Consider the following 23,370-nt stretch of genomic DNA (forward strand, 5'->3'; position numbering starts at 1 on the left):
TTTGAGGAAACTCCATACTGTTCTCCACAGTGGCTGCACCAGTCTGCATTCCCATCAGCACTGCACGAGGGTTCCTTTTTCTCTGCATCCTCACCAGCATTTGTCGTTTGTTGATTTGTTGATGATAGCCATTCTGACATGTGTGAGATGGTACGGCATTGTCGTTTTGATTTGCATCTCTCAGATGATTAGTGACTTTGAGCATGTTTTCATATGTCTCTTGGCCTTCCTTCTGTCTTCTTTCAAAAAGTATCTATTTAGGTTCATTGCCCATTTTTTTGATTGGGTTGTTTATCTTCTTTTTGTTAAGTTGTATGAGTTCCCTGTAAATGTTGGAGATTAAACCCTTATCGGTGATAACATTGGCAAATATGTTCTCCCATGCAGTAGGCTTTCTTGTTGTTTTGTTGATGGTTTCTTTTGCTGTGCAGAAGCTTTTCATTTTGATGTAGTCCCATTTGTTTATTTTCTACTTAGATTCCACTGCCCTGTGAGCTGTATCAGTAAAGATATTGCTACAACAAATGTCTGTATTTTGCTGCCTATAGCTTCTTCTAAGATTTTTATTGTTTTCCATCTTATATTTAAATCTTTTATCCATTTTGAGTTTATTTTTGTGTATGGTGTAAGTTCCTGGTATAGTTTCATTTTTTTGCATGTATCTGTCCAATTTTCCTAACACCATTTATTGAAGAGACTGTCTTGACTCCATTGCATGTTGATGCCTCCTTCATAGAATATTAATTAGGCATAGTGGCCTGGGTCAATTTCTGGGTTCTCTATTCTATTCCATTGATCTATATGTGTGTTCTTGTGCCAGTATCAGGCAGTTTTGAGAACAGTGGCTTTGTAATACAGCTTGATATCCGGTATTGAGATCCCTCCTACGTTGCTCTTCTTTCTCAGGATTGCTGCAGCTATTCAGGGTCTTTTTTTATTCCAGATAAATTTTTGGAGAGTTCACTCTAGGTCTGTGAAATATGACATTGGTATTTTAATGGGAAGTGAATTGAATCTATAGATTGCTTTGGGTAGTATAGACATTTTAATGATGTTGATTCTACCAATCCATGAACAATGGTATGTTCTTCCATCTGTTTATGTCTTCTTCTATCTCTTTTTTCAGTGTCCTATAGTTTTTGGCATAGGTCTTTTACCTCCTTAGTTAAGTTTATTCCTAGGTATCATTTTTTTTTTTTTTTGGTGTGATAGTAAATGGGATTGCTTTTTTAGTCTCTCTTCCTTTAAGTTCATTATTGGTGTATAAAAATACCATCGATTTCTTGGCATTAATTTTGTGTCTTGCTGCATTGCCAAATTCATTTATTAAGTCTAATAATTTTTTTATGGAGTCGTTAGGGTTTTCTATGATGATATCATGTCATCTGTGAATAAAGACTGTTTTATTTCTTCTTTTCTAATTTGGATGCCTTTTAGTTCTTCTTCTTGTCTGATCGTAATGGCTAGTACTTCCAGTACTATGTTGAACAGGAGTGGTGAGAGTGGGCATCTCTGTCTTGTTCCTGTTCTTAGGGGAAATGGTTTTAGTTTTTGCCCATTGAGTATGATAGTGGCTATGGGTTTGTCATATAAGGCTTTTATTATGTTGAGGTATGATCCTTCTATTCCCACTTTGCTGAGATTTTTTATCAAGAAAGGGTGTTGAATTTTTTCAAATGCTTTTTCTGCATCAATTGATATAAATATGTGATTTTTATCTCTCAATTTGTTTATGTGATGTATCACATTTATTGATTTGCGGATATTGTACCATCCTTGCATCCCTGGGATAAATCGTACTTGGTCATGGTGTATGATCTTTCTGATGTACTGCTGGATCCGATTTGCAAGAATTTTGTTGAGGATTTTGGCATCTATGTTCATGAAGGATATTGTCCTATAATTCTCTTTCATTGTGTTGTCTTTATCTGGTTTTGGTATTAGGGTGATGCTGGCTTCATAGAATGAGCTTGGAAGTGTTTCTTCCTCTTGAATTTTTTGGAATAGTCTGAGGAGGACAGGTTTTAGTTCTTCCTTGAATGTTTGGTAAAACTCCCCTGTGAAGCCGTCTGGCCCCGGGCTTTTGTTTGCTGGAAGCTTTTTGATGAGTGCTTCAATTTCTTCCATAGTTATCAGCCTATTGAGATTTTTAGAATCTTCCTGATTGAGTTTTGGAAGGTTGTATTTTTTCTAGGAATATGTCCATTTCCTCCAGGTTGTCTAGTTTGTTAGAAAAGAGTTGTTCATTGTATTTTTAACAATCCTTTGTATTTCCGTGGGGTCTGTTGTTTTTTCTTCTCTTTCATTTCTGATTTTGTTTATTTGAGTCCTCTCTCTTTGCTTCTTGGTGAGCCTGGCTAGAGGTTCATCAATCTTGTTTATACATTCAGAGAACCATCTCTTGATTTCATTGATCTTTTGTATTACTTTTTTTTTGTTTCTGTCATTTATTTCTGCTCTGATCTTTATTTTCGCCTTCCTTCTGCTCACTCTGCACTTTTCTTGTTGCTCTCTTTCTAAATCTTTGAGTTATAGAGTTAGATGGTTTATTACCATTTTTTCTTGTTTTTTGAGGTAGGCCTGTAGCACTATAAACTTCTCTCTCATTGTGTCCCATAGATTTTGGATTGTTGTGTTTTTATTGTCATTAGTTTCCAGGATGTTTTTAATCTCTTCTTTGATCTCTTTGGTAACCCATTCACTGTTTAATAGCATGCTATTCAGCTTCCAAGTGTTTGGATTTTTGGGGCTGTTTTTATTGTAGTTTATTTCTAATATTATGCCATTGTGGTCTGAGAAAATGTTTGATATGATTTCAGTCTTCTTGAATTTGAGGAGACTTTACTTGTGACCCAATATGTGGTCTATTTTTGAAAATATCCCATGTGCACTTGAGAAGAAAGTATATTCCATAGCTTTGGGGTGAAATGTTCTGAAGATGTCAATTAAGTCCATCTGATCTAGTGAGTCATTTAGGATTGCTGTTTCTTTGCTGATTTTTTTGTCTAGAGTATTTATCCAGTGATGTCAGTGGTGTATTAAAGTCCCCTACTATGATTGTATTGTTGTCTATCTCTCCCTTGATATCTTCCAGGAGTTTTTTTTATGTATTTGGTGCTCCTGCATTGGGTGCATATATGTTTATCAGGGTTATATCCTCTTGTTTTATCAATCCCTTTACTATTATGAAATGGCCTTCAGTATCTCTTGTTATGGCCTTCACTTTGAGGTCTATTATGTCAGATAGAAGTATTGCTAGCCCAATATTTTCATTTCCATTTGCCTGAAAGATATTTTTTCATCCCTTCACTTTCAGTCTGTGTGAGTCCCTTGTTCTGAGGTGTGTGTCTTGTAGATAGTATATATATGGATCATGGTTTTTTTTTTTATTTATTCACTCACTCGATGTCTTTTGATTGGAGCATTTAGTCAGTAAGCTCCTGTCTCTCAGAGCTCCCGGACTGTGAGAGGGGGCAGTCCGGGCTGAGGGACCCCCCGCTACAGTGCATGAATTTTCATGCACCTGGCCTTTAGTTTCTTATAATTGTAGCTGGTCCTCAATATTCTATTTCTGCCCCTAATAAATTGGAAGTGAGTTATATCCCAACATTTGCATGCAATCCAGTCATTAAATCCGATTCAAGCTCATAAAAAAATTGTGTCACTCACACCCTTCTGTAGTGATTTTAGATCCCACAGATTTCCTTTATGTAAAAGGCAGATCAGTAAAATTCAAGCAGAAGCTGGATTAAGATTTCAGAAAGCAGTAAACATGGTTTTAGTAAATGTCTCTCCAAATTTTCAATGTTTAGTTTTTAAAATTAAGAGAAAGAAAGGGCAGCAAAAACTTCACCCTAAAAAATGTAATTGCCATTAATAGAAAGAGACAAATTCATGCCATATGTTAAATTTAACTTAAATCAACTAGGGAAAATTGCAAATCTAATGAAGCTAATTCATTAAGGAACTGGACTAATACAGGACTCCAATGGGTCTGTAATTGCTAAGAACATTTTGAAACAATAACAAATTAATTACATTTTGCATTTGTCTGAACCTCAACTTTGACAATTATATGGTTGAAACAAGAAGCAAATCATTTTGTCCACCCCTAATTGCATTATATTGTGTTCTTAATGATAGCTGTTGTCAGCAGTTTATAGGTATGGGAATAAAATGCATCTTGCTTTATTTTAACTTTGTGTACACAGTTTATATAGAACTAGTGGCCCGATGCACAAAATTCATGTATGGGGGGGGCGGTTCCTTCAGCCCAGACTGCACCCTCTCCAATTGGGGACCCCTTGTGGGATGTCCGACTGCTGGTTTAATCCCGATCCCTGTGGAATTAGGACTAAACCGGCAGTCAGACATCCCTCTCACAATCCAGGACTGCTGGCTCCTAACTGCTCATCTACTTGCCTGGTTGATCACCCCTAACTGCCTCTGCCTGCCTGCCTGATTGCCCCTAACCTCTCTGCCTGCCTGATTGCCCCTAACTGCCTCTGCCTGCCTGCCTGATCACCACTAACTGCCCTCCACTGCTGGCCTGGTCTCGCCCCCAACTGCCCGCCACTGCTGGCCTGATCTTGCTGGCAACTGCCCTAGCCTGCCAACCTGGTTGCCCCCAACTGCCCTCCCCTGCTGGCCTGGTTGCCCCAATGGCCTTCCCCTGCTGGTCAGATCTAGCCCCCAACTGCCATCCCCTGCAGGCCTGGTTGTCCTCAACTGCTCTCCCCTGCCAGCCTGATTGCCCCTAACTGCCCTTCCTTGATGGCCTGATCTTTCTCCCAACTGCCCTCCCCTGCAGGCTTGATCTCGTCCCAAACTGGCCTCCCCTGCTGGCCAATTTGGTTCTGATTGGTCGGTTTCTATGCCTGTCAGCATCAAAAGCTCCGCCTCCTAGGCAGCCATTGGCTCCTCACAGTTCACCTAGATTTGGTTCTGATTGGTCAGTTTCTATGCCAGTCAGAAACTCTGGGCCTATCTCCAGTCCTGATCAGAGAGGCGGGGCTGATCAGCAGCCCCTGTGGAGGACCAGAGAGAAACAGGCATGGGTGCTGGCCAGGCCTGGAGAGAAAGAAAGAGCCTCCGTGGCAGATCAACAGCTGCCACGGAGGCTGCAGATCAGATCCTGCCTTTCTCTTCAAGTCTTTCTCTGGGCCCATTCCGCAGCTCCCTCAGCAGTCAGTGCTGGGTCACCACGCTCACACTGGGGGCAGTCAGTGATGGGTTATCACGGCAACCCAGCACTGACAGCAGGACTGACTTCCGGTGTCCAGTAGAGCCTTTTGGTCAGTTGTTATGGACCCTGGATTTTTATATATTAGGATGAGTAACCAATGTCAATTGTAGTATTGATGCTTGCACACATTAATGTCATACTTTTTCTTTGTCACCCCATCTAACTATAACACTGTAAGACAAGCACTCCTCTTGTCTTCCTATTATATTGCATACCATTAAAAGTGAAAAGAAAACCTATGTTAATCTTGATATGTATTAAAATAAGGAATAATAGAATTGTCAAGGCTGCATTGCAATTTCACAGCCTGACTGTCAGTTACAAACTTCAATCTAAATTATTTTAGTTCTTAATGTCAGAAAAAATCTTGTCATTGAAATGCAGTCATTTAATTGTTTTCTCTCTCTTACTGCTTTCAGTGCTATACTTGTGATATGGGCTCAGTGATGGAAAACTTACGTTTGAAAAAATGAAAGATGATGAAAGCTAGCCAGCTTATTTTGTTTTACTTCTATATTTAATTTCAGCGCTGAATGGCAAGAATAAATCAATGGTAAGATTGGCAGAATCATTTTTTATTTGCTGGCTTTTAACTACAAAAGCTGCTTGTTTTAATGACATTCACTTCAATAGCACATGATAAATACTGATGAGCAATTATGGTGATATTTCACTATTTTCAGATTGAGTTTTTTGCTGCCAAGACTTTTATTGTGCATGAAATGTAAGACTCTCCTTTTTTTTCCCCTCTGATATATCAAAAAAGCTACATACTGGGAGAGTTCAGTTTTATAAATATTAGTCATAATTTTGATACTAGATATATGAAGCACCTGATAATGGTTTAAAATAACTGCCAAACATAAAGTCCTCTTGACCCAAAATTAAGAGTCCTTGTAGCTGTTGTTTTCTTTGAGGTGGAGGCAGTTAGAGGCCAAGAGGGGAGGGCAGTTATGGGTGATCAGTCCAGGATGGGACAGCAGTTGTGGGTGATCAGGCTGGTGGGGGGGGGGGCATTGGGGGTGATCAGGCCAGCGAGGGGGGCAGTTGGAGGTGAGCAGTCCAACAGGGGGGCCAGCTGGGGGCAAGCAGGTAGTCATTGGGGGTCAGTTGGGGGTGAGCAGGCCAGCAGTCAGAGTGGTTAGGGACATTCAGGCAGGCAGGCAAGTGAACGGTTAGGAGCCAGCAGTTCCAGATTGCAAGAGGGATGTACGACTGCCGGTTTAGGCCCGATCCCTGTAAACCAGCAGTAGGACATCCTTTGAAGGGTCCCAGATTGGAGAGGGTGAAGGCCAGGCTGAGGGACACGTTCCCCCGGCCCCATGCACGAATTTTGTACACCGGGCCACTTGTCTCTATATATAAAAGCCTAAGTGACTGTTGGCCTTTGGACCGGTGGACCTTTCGACTGGAAGCTATTATGCTCACTGACCACCAGGGGGCAGATTCTCAACGCACAGGCATGGAAACATGGAACAGACTGATGAATCAGAGGGAAGAGGGGAGAGGGAGTACGGGAAGAGATTAACCAAAGATCTTATATTCATACTAGAGGCCAGATACATGAAATTCATGTGCAGGTATGGTCCCTAAGCCTGGCCTGGATCAGGGCTATCTTCTCCAGCTGCCTGCAGCCAGCCCCGCCTCCCACTGCCACCCTCCCCCAGTTCCCCATTCGCCATCAGGTGATCGGTGCCTGACAGCCAGGGGAAGGGACCAAGAGGTCGGCTGTTTCCACCTGCTCGCCAGCCCCACCCCTGCTGTAGGTGGCCATCAGGTGATCAGAGCCTGCCAGCTGGGGAAAGGAACCAAGAGGTGGTCAGTACACCTCATAGTGACTGGTCCAGTGGTCGTTCTGATCATTCTGCCGTTAGGGTCAACTTGCATATTACCTTTTTATTATATAGGATAGAGGTCTGGTGTATGGGTGGGGGCTGGATGGCCTGCCCTGAAGGGGGCCTCGGATCAGGGAGGAGGGTCCCAGCTGTAGGGGGAGGCCAGTCTGGGTGAGGGGCTGCGGGGTTTGCAGGCCGGCCACACCCCCGATCAGGTTGGGGGTCCCCACTGGGGGCAGGGCAGGCATGGATGAGGGGCCAAGGGCAGTTTGCAGGCCAGCCAAGGGCCCAATCGAGGTGGGGGTCCCCGGTGGGGGTGGGGCTGGCCTGGGTGAGGGGCCACAGGTGGTTTGCAGGCCACACACGGTCCAGGCTTTGTCAGGAAGGACATCCAGAATGACATCTGGAAGACTTCCAGTCTATCCGTTCTAATTAGCATATAACCCCTTTATTAGTATAGATCAGTGGTCGGCAAACTGTGGCTCTTGAGCCACATGTGGCTCACGAGGTGTGGTTTGCCACTCTGTTGACTAATGAGTTTGCCGACCACTGGTATAAATTATTAGTATGGACTAGAGGCCCAGTGCATGGATTCATGCACTGCTGGGGTTCCTCAGCCTGGCCTGTGGGGATTGGGCCAAATCCGTGCACTGGGCCTCCGACATCCCCCAAGGGTCCCGGATTGCGAGAGGGCACAGACCAGGCTGAGAGACCCCACCGTGCATGAATCCATGCATGGAGCCTCTAGTCTATAGTAATAAAAGAGTAATATGCTAATTAGACTGGACATCTTCCGATGTCCTTCCGGACAAAGCCACGGTGGTGGGGGTCAAGGCAGAGGTGGTTAGCGGCGATCAGGCCATTAGGGGAGGGCAGTTAGGAGGTGATCAGGCTGGCAGGGGAGTAGTTAGGTGCATCAGGCCAGCAGGCAGAGGCAGTTAGGGGTGATCAGGCAGGCAGGGGAGCAGTTAGGGGGCAATCAGACCAGCAGGGGAGCAGTTAGCAGTGGTTCTCAACCTTTCTAATGCCACGACCCTTTAATACAGTTCCTCATGTTGTGGTGACCCTCAACCATGAAATTATTTTTGTTGCTACTTTATAACTGCAATTTTGCTATCGTTATGAATCGTTATGTAAATATCTGTGTTTTTTGATGGTCTTAGGTTACCCTGCTAGTGGTTCTCAACCTGTGGGTCACGGCAGGCAAAGGTGGTTAGGGGCAATCAGGCCAGCAGGGGAGTAGTTAGGGGCATCAGGCCAGCAGAAAGAGGCAGTTAGGGATGATCAGGCAGGCAGGCAGGTGAGCGGTTAGGAGCCAGCAGTCCAGGACTATGAGAGGGATGTCCGAGGGGTCCCGGATTAGAGAGGGTGCAGGCTGGGCTGAGGGACCCCCTCCTCCCATGCACAAATTCCATGCACCAGGCCTCTAGTCTGCATATATATATATATATATATATATATATATATATATATATATATGGCTAATATGCAAAGTGTCCCCTCAGGAGTCTGACCAGGAGACTGGGAGTTTGATCACTAGTTATGACATCCACTGACCACCAGGGGGCAGGACAGAAAAAGACAAAACAAGGGAAGGCCCCAGCCGGGAAAGGGAGCCCCTGGCTGGGAGCCAGAAGGAAGGTCCCAGTTGGCAGCCAGAAGGCCCCCGATCAGCCCTGATCACCAGCCAGGCCTAGGGACCCTACCTGTGCATGAATTTCATGCACCAGGCCTCTAGTTTCTTGTCTAAAAGAAAGGAAACCAAATGAAATAAAATTTTCATTAATAATTTTTTTAAAAATAAGATTTTAAAAATATTTTTTATTGATTTCAGAAAGGAAGGGAGAGGAAGAGAGAGATAGAAACATCAATGATGAGAGAGAATCATTGATTGCCTGCCCCCTGCATGCCCCACACTGGGGATTGAGCCTGCAACCTGGGTACATGCCCTTGACTGGAGTCAATCCCGGATCCCTCAGTCTGCAGGGATTAATGGAAACTATAGTGTTTTCATGAAAAAGCCATCAATACAGAGAGCATCTGGCATTATTAAATGTAATATTGGCTCTGGCTTTTTTATAATCTTAGTTTGAAAGAGAATCAACTTTACCTCATACCACCTGTCTATAAATATAAGCAACTGGCAATTAATATTTTCTTATTTGTAAGAATAGCTATCATATCTGTGGTACCTGAAGGTAAATAGTTCAAGAATTATGCAACCATTTTCACAGAAGTCATTCTTAGTGTTTTAAAATGTAAATTAAATTATTGCCCCTTGAACATGTTCACTTTAAAATGTAAGATTTGCCCTAGCTGGTTTGGCTCAGTGGATAGAGCATTGGCCTGCAGAGTGAAGGGTCCCGGGTTCAATTCCAGTCAAGGACACATGCCTGGGTTGTGGGCTCAATCCCCGGTGGGGTGCAGCAGGAGGCAGCTAATCAATGATTCTCTCCTATCATTGATGTTTCTCTCTCTCACACACATTCCCTTCTTCTCTAAAAATCAATAAAAATATATGAAAAAATAAAATAGATGTAAGATTCCCCAACATCAAATAGGATTATCATGAATGATGTTTTTGTCTAATGTCCCACCCCATTTGAAATTTTGTTCCTGAATAAAATTATATGGTTAGAGTTTCCAAATCATACTTGAGGTTTTTTGTTTGTTTCTTTGTTTTAAAAGCAGACCTAGCTCATCTTTAATGCAAAGATATGATCATTTTTTTTTAATTTAAAATATCTACTTCTGGGGAACTTTCTCAATGGATTGCATAAATAGTTACTTTGCTAATAAAGTATAAGAGGCAGTAGAATGCAATGGTTAATAAGTTGACCCTCAGCTACAAAGGTCATGGGTTAGAAACCTGTCTCTGTTGATTTCAGAAAGGAAGGGAGAGGGAGAGAGAGATAGAAACATCAATGATGGGAGAGAATCATTGATGAAAGTGCATGTAATTTTTCTAAATGTCTCTGTTTCTCCATTTTTCCATCTTTAAAGCAATGTTAAGGAAATAATATCTACTTCATAAGGATATTCTGAATGTTAAATAGAAGAAATATGTGTATTTTAAAGAGAAAAGCAGAAATAGAAAAAAAAACAATTAGAAAACACAGAAACTCAGCAAGATATTAAAACTTAGAAAAAATATCTAAACTGAAAACATAGGAAATAAATTACATATAACCCTAGACACAAAAATATCATTAAAAGTGTAATTTAAGATATTTATAAACTAAATGCATTTGCAAACCTGGATTAAATGGATGAATTTTTATTTTAGAAATTTCTCTTTACATAAAATTATGTTCAGAAAATATAAATTCTTAACTAAATCAATAACTGAACAAGAACTAAAGAAGTACATCAAAACTATCATTATCTGTCCTCCAAAAAGAACAAATGTACCCAATTTCACCGATTAGGTTCTTTTTACATCTTCAGGGAAAATATACTTGGGTTGTTATTGAAACTGATTCAATTATAACCCAAGGAGGGGCATTTTAAATTATTTGTAAGAAACCAGAATAACTCTAAATGACATTAAGATAATATATACAGAGGAAAAGAAAAACTTTTATCATTTCTGAATATTGATGCAAAATAATACATCTTGAAAAACAGAGTATAGAGGTAAAATATGAGAATACTTGAGAAATATTAATAAAGATAATTTATGTTAAGTATTATGAAAGGAAATGTGTTCATTTAAATCAAAATATTAATAGATCAATAGAAAAATTTTCAACTTGATAGATGTTGAAATAACACTTCACAAATATTTTATACTTTTCTATGAGATTTTTATTGATTTAGAAATATTTTTGTTTGTATATACATATAAACATATACATATCTAATGTCATTATGATTAATGTTAACCATTAGAGGCATAATAATAATTTGATAAACTATACAAAAGTACAGACTATTACCAATGTTATTGAATATTGTTCTAGAAATGCTAGTCAATACAAAATAAAGGTATATATTTATTTTAACAGTATGTTGGAACAAACAGACAAATCAATGAACACAATAAAGAGATAATAAATAGATTAAGTGTTTGAATTGCAATTTTGGATATGATATAGGTGATATTTAAAATCAATGGAGAAAATATGGAATATTTATTATGTTATTGGAACAACTGCAATAGCATTTGAAAACTTTACTCACTTCTTACACCAAAATATATCTTGGCTGTATCAAATCTTATTAGTAACAGAGATAATAACATAAGTAGAAAAAGAAAGCATGGTTGAGTATTTTTAAAGCATGGTTGAGTATTTTTATATCCTTCAAGTGTAAATTTCATTTCTAATCAAGAACCCCAAATCATAAAATATAAAGTGCTGTTAAGTTTGAGCACATAGAATTAAAATTTTCTGAATTAAAAAAGAAAGATTTGGTATTTAAATGAAGTTAACAAACAGGAAAGAAGTAAAATTATTTTCAAATAATACAGGCAGAAGTTCATAGCAACAAAAAAATGGTCAAGTTTTAAATATAAACAATTTATATAAGGAAAAATACTAGTAAAAGCATATAAAAGGATTTTCAAGCTTACATCCAAATACATGAAAATAAAACAACATTGAAATGTCTTTTTTTTTCATACAGACAAACAGTAAAATGTTTCTTAATACTTAGGGAGAAGAATAGGCATTCTTATGTACTACTGATAGTGACCAAAATAAGTATAATCTCTCTGGAAGACACTATGTATCAGAACATAAAGTATGCATTTGCTTTGACTCAGCAATTTTGTTTATGAGAATCCACCCAAAAGAGATAATCACACAAGCACCAATTCCTATTTCACAAGGAAATTTGACCCAGCATCGGCTATAATCTAGAAATTGAAAACAGTGTGTGTTTGTATAAATATATAAAGTTGTTTATGTAAATGTGTTTATAAATATCTAGATTTCTAGTATAAAATGTGTTGAAGGATCTGTCAAAAAATTAAGTCTTGATAGCCATTCTGACTCATTGTGGTTTTAATTTTCACATCTCTGATAAAAAATGACATAGAGCATCTTTTCGTATGTCTATTGGTCATCTGTATGTCCTTTTTGGAGAATTGTCTATTCAGGTTCCTTGTCCATATTTTAATTGGATTGTTTGGTTTTTGGTGTTGAGTTTTATAAGTTCTTTACAAATTTTGGATATTAACCTCTTATCAGATGTACTACTGGAAAACATGTTCTCCCATTCCATGGGTTATCTTTTCATTTTGTTGATGATTTCCTTTAACTGTGCAAAAACTCTTTAGTTTGATGTAGTTCAAATTGTTTATTTTTTCTTTTGTTTCCCTTGCCTGAGAAGATATCTCAAAAAAAATATTGCTATAAGAAATGTTCAAGATTGTACTGTTTATGTCAACAAATAGCAAGTGCTGGCCAGGATATGTAGAAAAGGGAACTCTCATACACTCTTGGAGGGAATGCAGATTGGATCAGCCATTGTGGAAAGCAGTGTGGAGTTACCTCAAAAAATTAGAAATGGAACTGCCTTATGACCCAGGGATTTCACTTCTTGGAATTTATCCAAAGAAACACAAAACGTCAAGCAGAAAGAATATATTCATCCATATATTTATAGCAGTAATATTCATAATAGCTCAAATTTGGAGGCAGCCCAAGTGACCATTAGTAGATGAGTGGATAAAAAAGCTGTGGTACATTTACACAATGGAATACTATGCAGCTGTTAAAAAAAGAAGGAAATCGTACCCTTTGTGACAGCATGGATGAACCTGGAGAGTTCATGCTAAATGAAATAAGCCAGTCAGATTTGATTTCACTCATATTTAGAATCTAATGGAAAAAAAAATGAACTATCAAGCAAAATAGAGACAGACTTATAGAGAGTAGGCTGGCAATTGTTGGGAGGTTGAGGGTGTTGGGGGCTGGGTAGGAGGGTGGAGGGATTGAGAAAAAAACTTTGGAAGATTGAATACCATTTTTCTAAGGTTAAAAGCCATGCAAAACTTAATGGTATTCTTTACGAAAACCTGTGTGGAGGATTGAATGGCAGCTGCAACAATATTTGCAATATTCTCATTATTGTTAGGTGATGAGTTCACAGTTGTTAAATTATTATTATGCTTCACAGCTTATGTATGTACATTTATATGTATGAAATTTTTGCATAATAAAAACTTTTATGCACAAAACTATATTTAATAATTAATCTGAGTGTCAAGATTCAAGGTGATTATTTTCTTCATAACCTCTTTTTTTAAAATTTGGTTTGGTTTCATTTATTTTATATGATTCTACACTTAGAAGGTGCATTCACTTAAAAAAACACAAACACCTAAATATTTTCTGCCCACACATTAGGTGTCTAATGAATGCCGTTTTTTAAAATTGAAAGCATTTTTTAAAGTAACACATTTTAGTCAAAACTTTTGAGTTGGTAGTACTACAGAAATAAAACCTGAGTTCAGTACTTTATCTAAAAGGTCATAACTAGTTTTAATTTAGACAATTATATGCAATATATACATATATAAGATTATGTTAAACACCTAAAACTAGTACAATTTTATAAGTTGATTACATCTAAAAATAAATAACTTTAAAAAAATAAAATAAAATGGAGTGATTTTATTTCATATCTGGAGCTAGCAATAATATAATTTAAAACAAATTATCTAAGTATATTGCAAATTAATAATTTTATCAGTGCCAGAATATAAGGAGAGTGTTGCTATTCTTTCTGCTCAAATTTTATAGGACTTTTCTGGAAGGTCAGTTGTATATTTATCATTCAAATCTTACTGTTTGTACTATATTCAAGAGTAGAAATTGCTCCAAACTTTCAAGATGTTCTTTTAAGTTATGAGAAGTTTGTATTAAAGCACTAAAAAGAGCTTTAAAACATTCATTTAAAGGTTCTATACTTGTCTGAAAAGCCATTTCTTCATTCTGAAATTTTAAAGTTACTTTTCTGTGAGCATATACATGCTATCCCTGACATGCAGATAAGACAGGATTTCTAATTGTATTCTAATATGCCATTAAACTACTGGGTACAATGATCAGCTCCACAACATTTACTTTTTCTAGAGGACACATCCATCAGTGTCCTATCTTAGTAATTTTATTTGTACATAAACTAGAGGCCTGGTACATGAAATTCGTGTACTCGGGGGGGCGGGGGTGTCCCTCAGTCTAGCCTGCACCCTCTCCAATCTGGGACCCCTCAGGGATGTCTGACTGCCAGTTTAGGCCCAAACCCTATGGGATCGGGCCTAAACCAGCAGTCGGACATCCCTCCCACAATCCAGGATTGCTAGTTCCTAACCGCTCACCTGCCTACCAGCCTGATCACCCCCTAACCACTCCCCTGCCAGCCTGATTAACACTTAACTGCTACCCTGCCAGCCCGATCACTCTCAAATGCCCTCACCTGCCGGCCTGGTTGCCCCCAACTGTCCTCCCCTGTTGGACTGATGGCCCCCAACTGCCTTGCCCTGCAAGCCTGGTTTCCCCCAACTGCTCTCCCCTACAGGCCTGGTCCCCCCAACTGCCCTACCCTGCCAGCCTGATATCAGCCCCAACTACCCTTCCCTGTTGGCCTGATCACCCCTAACTGCCTCTGCCTGCCTGATCACCCCTAACTGCCCTCCTCTGCCAGCCAATTTGGTTCTGATTGGTTGGTTTCTATTCCAGTCAGCATCAAAAGCTCCGCCTCCTAGGCAGCCATTGGCTCCTCACAATTCTCCTAGCTTTGGTTCTGATTGGTCAGTTTCTATTCCAGTCAGCATTAAAAGCTCTACCTACTAGGCAGCCATTGGCTCCTCACACTTCACCCAGATTTGGTTCTGATTGGTCGGTTTCTATGCTAGTCAGCATCTATGGGCTTATCAATGGGGCCTGATCAGAAAGGCAGAGCTGATCAGCAGCCACGGTGGAGGCCTGGAGAGAAATGGAGGCATGGCTGCTGGCCAGGCCCGGAGAGAAAGAGAGAAGCAAGTGCTGATTAACAGCTGCCACAGAGACTATGGATCAGACCCTGCTTCTCTCTTCAGGTCTCTCTCTGGGCCTGAACCACAGCCCCATTGGCAGTCAGTGCTGGGTCACTGTGTCTGCTGTCGTAGTAGTCAGTGCTGGGTCACCACAGCAACCCTGCACTGACTGCCGGACTGACTTCCAGTTAGTCAAGCCTCCGTTCATGATATACCCAGGGTTTTTATATATTAGGATATGCAATATGTACAGAATATATATATTTACCAAACTATTTGCTTTACCTTATCTTAATTCAAACCATCTGCCCCCTTTTTTTACCATTTTAACCAATGGATTTGGAACAGAATACTTTCAAGGGTTAGTTTTCTCAATTTTTACATCTAGGAGCTTATTGTTTCTCCTCTCTTTCATCAGTAACTAATGAAAAAAACTGTTACTCTGCAGTTTCTCTACTTGTAATTGGGAAAACCCCACCAGTATGAGTCACTGGGATGTGGTGACACTAAATTTTCTTAATTAGTAAAAATGATGTAAAATGTACTGAATACTTGTTTCAGAAGAAAAAAAATCATTAAATAAAAATTACATTTGACTGGTTTTAGCATATCAGGGCTTATATTTTTATTCAATTGCAGAGAACATCTTAATGTTAAATAAGCCACAAAATATATTCATGGTGAAACAAATTAACACTACAACCATGAGTGCAATTCCCTTATGGGTTAATTTCTCAATGAAACTCAAAGATACTTTCTGACCTAATATAATGCTCCTTTTGCCAAGGTTAAAAGAAAGATATTGCCATAATTGGAACATATGAGTCTGTATTAACCTGATTTAAGTTGGGCAATCAAAGGTTTGCACAAGGATGGAATTCATAATAATTAGGGTGTAAAACATGAATGCATAGGGGCTTGAACACAGCATGAATTAATTATTCAGTGTTGTTCAGTTCATTTGGACTTATAAATTACAAAAGGTCATAGAGAGAAAATTGTAGTACTTATTCCCTTTCAAGTCTTACAGTATAAAACTTCTTAAAACTCAGCCCTTACAGAATATGGACAGTTATGTTTAAAACTAGAGGCTCGCTGCACAAAATTCATGCACAGGGTGTGTGTGTGTGTGTGTGTGTGTGTGTGTGTGTGTGTGTGTGTGTGTGTGTTTGTATCTGTGTGTGTGTGTCCCTCAGCCCAGACGGCACCCTCTCTAATTGAGGACCCCTCGAGGGATGTCCGACTGCCCATTTAGGCCCGATCCCGGGCATAAATGGGCAGTCGGACATTACCCTCAGAATCCAGGACTGCTGGCTCCCAACTGCTTATCTGCCTGCCATCCTGATCACCCCCTAACCACTCCCCTGCTAGCTTGATCGATGCCTAACTGCTCCCCTGCCAGCCCGATCGCCCCTAACTGCCCTCCCTTGCCAGCCTGGTCACCCCTAACTGCCCTTCCCTGCTGGCCTGGTCACCCCCAACTGTTCTACCCTGCCAGCCTGGTTGCCCCCAACTGCCCTCCCCTGCTGGCCTGGTAACCCCTAACTGCCCTTCCTTGCTGGCCTGGTCACCACCAACTGCTCTCCCCTGCAGTCCTGGTTTCCCACAACTGCCTTCCCTTGCAGGCCTGAGTCCTCCCCAAATGTCCTCCCCTGCAGGCCTGGTTCCCCCCAACTGTCCTCTTCTGCCAGTCTGGTCACCCCTAACTGCCCTCCCCTGCAGGCATGGTCCCTCCCAACTCCCCTCCCCTGCTGGCCTGATCACCCACAACTGCTCTCCCCTGCTGGCCATCTTGTGGTGGCCATCTTGTGTCCACATGGGGGTGGCCATCTATGACCACATGGGGGTGGCCATCTTGTGTGTTGGAGTGATGGTCAATTTGCATACTCTTTTATTAGATAGGATTATGAAATAACATACAAGGCAAAAAGACAGTGACTTAACATATGTGTGGGGGAAAAGGAAAACCATGTACCCTTTGTTAGGTAATCTAAGGAATAAAGAATGAGTAAATTGGAAACACCTGAGACCTCACTCCCCTCTATATGTCATCAGTTTGGTTCAAATAAACTTTTAAAATGCTTAAATTTGATATATCACTCAACTAATTTTTACCTCTATTTCTGTAACATCTACACCAATAAAAGAGAAACAGCAAATTGACCATCACTCCACTATGCCCACCAGCCAATCAGAGAGAGTATGCAAATTAACCCAACTAAGATGTTGGCTGCCACGGAGCTGGACAGAGCAGGAGGCTTGCGTTGCCCCTGATGATGGAGGAAGCCAAACTTCCCGCCCTGCCCTGGCCAGCCCTTGCCTCCACTCAAGGCTACAAAGTTTCAATTATAGAAGATAAATAAATCCCAAAAAATATGGCAGCGGCCATGGAGCTGGAGTGAGCTAGAGGCTTGGGTTGCCCCTGGCGATGGAGGAAGCCAAGCTTCCCACCCACCCTGCCTCCACTCAAGGCTACAAAGTTTCAATTATAGAAGATAAATAAATCCCAAATACCTGCTTCCACTCCACCCTGGTCTATACTTGGGTTGCCAGGGGGCATGGCTAGCCTGCAAACCACCACAGGCCCCCCACCCAGGCTGCCCCATGCCCCAAGGGAACCCCACCCTGATCCGGGACACCCTTCAGGGCAAACCAGCTGGCCCCCACCCGTGCACCAGGTCTCTATCTTATCTAATAAAAGACTAATATGCAAATTGACTATCACTCCAACACACAAGGTGGCTGCCCCCATGTGGTCAAAGATGGCTGCCCCCATGTGGTCAAAGATGGCTGCCCCCATGTGGACACAAGAAGGCTGCCACAAGATGGCCAGCAGGGGAGGGCTGTTGGGAGGGACCAGGCCTGCAAGAGAGGGCAGTTGTGGGTGATCAGGCCAGCAGGGGAGGGCAGCTGGGAGGGACCAGGCCTGCAAGGGAGGGCAGTTGGGGGCAATCAAGCCTGTCAGGGAGGGCAGTTAGGGGTGACCAGGCCAGCAGAGGAGGGAAGTTGGGGGCAACTGGGCCTGTAGGGAAGGGCAGTTGTTGGGGGGGACCCAGGCCTGCAGAGGAGAGCAGTTGGGGAGAACCAGGCCTGCACGGGAGGGCAGTTTGGAGCAATCAAGCCTGCAGGGGAGGGCAGTTAGGGGTGACCAGGCTGGCAGGGGAGGGCAGTTAGGGGCAATCGGGCTGGCAGGAGAACAGTTAGGCATCAATCAGGCTGGCAGGGGAGTGGTTAGGGGGTGATCAGGCAGGCAGGCAGGCAAGCAGTTAGGAGCCAGCAGTCCTGAATTGTGAGAGGGATGTCCAACTGCCCATTTAGGCCCGATCCTACCCAGATTGAAGAGGGTGCAAGCTGGGCTGAGGGACACACCCCCCCATGCATGAATTTCATGCACCGAGCCTCTAGTATATCATAATAAATTAATGTTACTTTAATTTTATTTCATTGATAAAGTTGGTATTGTTCTTACTTGGTGACACAGGTTTCAGTAAATTGGTGATTTGATGATTTCTATGTGTAAATCTTCATAGGAAAAACCCCACAAACTAACAAAAACCTAATGAATTTGGAGACTGTGATAGGCTGAATAATGGATCTTCCAAAATGTCCAAGTCCTAATCCTGAAACCAGCAATTATGTCACCTTATATGACAAAAGGAATTTTACAAATGTGATTAAATTAAGAGTCTTAAAATGGGGAGATTATCCTGGAACATCAGGGTGGCCCAATGTAATCACAGAGTCCTTATATGAAAAGAGTCAAGCCCTGGTTTGGTGCTACTTGGTTTGGCATCATCTGTGCACCCAAGGGTGGCCAGTTTGATTCCTGGTCAAAGCGCATGAGGGGGTTTCTGGCTTTATCCCTCATAGAGGGTCATATGAGAGGCAGCCAATCCATGTTTCCCTCTCTCTCTCTCCCTCTCCCTTTCTCTCTCTCTAAACATCAATAAAAACATATTTTTAAAAAGAGCTAAGAGGGTCAAAGTCAGAGACAAGGCCATGCAATGATGGATGTAGAGGTTGACAATGTGAGTGACTCAGAATAAGGAATTCGAGAAACCTCTAGAAATGAAAATGGCAAGGAATTGATTATCCCTTTGCATCTCCAGAAGAAATGCAGCCTTGCCAACACCTTTGATTTTAGGCCAGTGAAACCAATTTTAACTTTTGATTTACAAACACATATGTTAATACATTTGTGTTGACTTAAACCACTAATTTGGTAGTAATTTATTGCAGCAGCAATGGGAAATTAATACAAACTGTAACAGCCAACAAGGTACAATGCATCCCCACATACTTCACTGTATTAGTGTATAATGAATGATAGCATGCTCCCCCAAATAAAACAATCAATGAAAATATTAGAACTAGAAGAGTTGTGTAATTCTCGAGCCTATGCCTTTGTCATTAGTGAAATATTTAAACTAAACTCAACACCTTTTTTTCCTAAAGTTAGTATTAATTTAATTAAGTAAACAGTAATATATAAAGGACCTTTTGAGCAATGGATAGTCTATTGAATCACAACAGAACAGTGATTTTCAACCGTTTTTTAAATCTCATTGTGTATATAAACTAATTACTAAAATTCTACAGCACACCAAAATATGTCACATTTTTTTTTGCCAATCTGACCAAAAAATAGGCATACTTTTAAAAAATACATTTTTATTAATTTTTAGAGAGATAGGAAGGGAGAGGGATAGAGAGAAACATCATCAATCCACTGCCTCCTGCAAGTTCCTAGTCATGTGCCCTGACCGGGAATTGAACCTCTTGGTTCATGCGTTGATGCTCAACCACTGAGCCATACTGGCTGAGCAAAATAGGCACACTTTTTATTCATTCCCACTGTATGGCTATTGTTGTGTTAGCTGTTGTCATTTTTTTATTTGGCAATCAACGGGAAACAAGGTATTGCTTGTCTTAAAAATTCTTGCAGCACACCTATTGAAAATCGCTGCTATAGAGGATAAAACCATAAAGGAACACAATTTTCTGCCTTTAGGAAGCTTTCCATTTAGAAGAGATAGATACAAAATTCATTTAGAACGAGAAATGACACATGAAATTTGTATTTAAATAAAGTGCTGGTATTTTGTAGCCTATAGGCCCCAATTTACTGAGAAAGGATTTAGAATGATCAGTTAGGTATTCCAAAATATGATGATGTATGAAAGGAATAGGCAAAAAGAGCAAGGATGGTGAACATCAGAGTAGAAGAAGCTGAAGACTGTGTGAGGAGTGGGGAAGTGTTGAAAATGTGTAAACATTAGTGTTTCAATTAGTTATTTTGAGCTCTTATGAAATTCTTTATTGTGGAATTCCATTCAGCTTACAAGCAAGCTCAAGTCTCTCCCGATCTAGTTTCATATTTGCAGTATTACTATGGGTTTGTGGCTTCTGCAGTATCTGCTTCATGTAAGCAAACCTCAGCTGTATCTCTCTGGGTAAACATCTCTTTAAAATGTAAAGTAGTGGTCTCCCTGCAACCTCAGTTCTCTAACAGATTCAAATTTTTATCAGGAGTCAGTTTGTTTAGCTTTTTCTTGTTATAAAGATGGAAAGAATAACTTCCAAACTATTACATGTTGGAGTTAAAACCAGAAGTTCTTTACCTGAATTTTTAAATTTTAAAACATTGATTTGAAATTTTAGATATGGTGGTAATGATACTATTATACTAGTAATAATCTGATTATTTTTAACAGGAAGGAGTAAAGGCAAGACTAGATAATATAGGCATGCCATTTGTACAGCTGTGCTAATTTAACAACCTCAAATCTCTTCCTGCTAATAGGAAAAAGGGACTAGACAAAGGCAGTTTGGATGCATGACCAGTAAGGTCTGAGTGACATGGGAAGGTGCCTATCTATCTGCCAGTCATACCTGGCAACAGATTAGTGGTCAAGACGGGTGTGGCCACTGCAAGCACCCAAAAACGAATATTTAAACTTCTAGACAAAGGAACATGCTCTCTTTTCTCTTGGATTTTACTCTCTCTAACATCAGGCTCCTAACACTTGTTGCAGGGGGTGCGCGCCCCTGCGACCACATGGCTCACAACCATGTAGGACTCCACACAATGGACTAATGGACTTTATTATTTTTTTTAATCTTTATTACTGAAAGTATTACATATATCCCCTTTTACCCCATTGACCTCTCCCACTCCACCCCACCTCCAGGCCTTCACCACACTATCGTCTGTGTCTATGGGTTATGCATATATGCATATGAGTTCATTGATTTATACACACACACACACACACACACACACACACACACACACACACACACACACACACAAACACCTTCCCTCTGAGGTTTCACAGTCTGATGTTTCTGTCTCTGGGTCTACTTTTGTTCATCAGTTTATGTTGTTCATTAGATTCCACATATGAGTGAGATCAAGTGATACTTATCTTTCTTTGAATGGCTTATTTCGCTTAGCATAATGCTCTTTAGGTCCATCCGTGCCTTTGCAAATGGTAAGAGCTCTTTTTTTTTATAGCTACATAGTATTCCATTGTGTAGATGTACCACTGTTTTTTAATCCACTCATCGGCTGATGGGCACTTAGGCTGTTTCCAAATCTTATCTATTGTAAATTATGCTGCTATTAACATAGAGGTGCATATATTCTTTCTGATAAGTGTTTCTGATTTCTTGGAATATATTCTTAGAAGTGGGATCACTGGGTCAAATGGGAGTCCCATTATTATTTTTTGGAGGAAACTCTATTCTGTTTTCCACAGAGGCTGCACCAATCTGCTTTCCCACCAGCAGTGTACAAGGGTCCCCTTTTCTCCATATCATCGCCAACACTTGTGGCTTATTGATCTGTTGATGATAGCCGTTCTGACAGGTGTGAGGTGGTGCTCCATTGTTGTTTTGATTTGTATCTCTCAGATGATTAGTGACTTAAAGCATTTTTTCATATGCCTTCTGGACTTCTCTATGTTCTCTTGACTGTCTACTTAGGTTATTTTCCCATTTTTTAAATGGATTATCTTCCTTTGGTTAAGATGTATGAGTTCTCTATAAATTTTGGAGGTTAACCCCTTATTGGATGTATCATTGGCAAATATATTATCTCATGCAGTGGGCTCTCTTATTATTTTGTTGATGGTTTCTTTTGCTGTGCAGAAGGTGTTTATTTTGATGAAGTCCCATTTGTTTATTTTCTCCTTAGTTTCCATTGTTCTAGGAGATGTATCCATAAACGTATTGTTACAAGAGATGTCTGAGAATTTGCTGCTAATGTTTTTTTCTAGGATTTTTATGGTTTTACATCTTACATTTAAGTCTTTCATCCATTTCAGGTTTATTCTTGTGTATAGTGTAAGTTGGTGGTCTGTTTCATTATTTTTCGCATGTGTCTGTGCAATTTTCCCAACGCCATTTATTGAAGAGACTGTCTTGATTCCATTGTATGCTCTTGCCTCCTTTGTCAAATATTCATTGAGTATAATGGCTTGGGTCAATTTCTGGGTTCTCTATTCTGTTCAATTGGTATATATGCCTATTCTTGTGCCAGTACCAAGCTATTTTGAGTATAATGGCTTTGTGATCCCTCCAACTTTGTTCTTTCTCAAGATTGCTGAGGCTATTTGGGGTCTTTTTAGATTCTATATAAATTTTTGGAATATTTGTTCTAGGTATGTGAAATATGCTGTTGGTATTTTAATAGGGATTGCATTGAATCTATAGATTTCTTTGGGTAGTATGGCCATTTTAATAATGTTGAGTCTACCAATCCATGAACAGAGTATATTTTTCCACTTGCAGGGGTCCTCAGACTATGGCCCGTGGGCCACATGCGGCCCGCCGAGGACATTTATCCGGCCGGCCGGGTGCCGCTGCCTGTCCTGCTTAGCAGCCGACTCGTCCTGGGCCTGCAGTGCTCATAGGAATTTGTTCATAGTTTTTTTTAAAACTATAGTCTGGCCCTCCAACGGTCTGAGGGACAGTGAACTGGCCCCCTGTTTAAAAAGTTTGAGGACCCCTGCTGATTATACCTTCCTCTATCTCTTTTACAATGTCCCATAGTTTTCTGAGTATCTTAATTTTTTTTTGTTGCAGTTGTAAATGGGATTTTTTGTTTAGTTTCCCTTTCTGAGAGTTCATTGTCCCATATAATAAAAGGCTAATATGCAAATAGACCAAACGTTGTAACAACCGGACAACCGAACAACCGGTCACTATGATGTGTGCTGACCACCAGGGGGAGATAGTGGAACATGGCGGGTGTTGAAGTTGGCTGTGGTTTTGTCATATAAGGCTATTATGTTGAGTTATGA

This window comes from Plecotus auritus (genome assembly GCF_963455305.1).
Source record: "Plecotus auritus genome assembly, chromosome: 2".
Lineage (NCBI taxonomy): Eukaryota > Metazoa > Chordata > Mammalia > Chiroptera > Vespertilionidae > Plecotus > Plecotus auritus.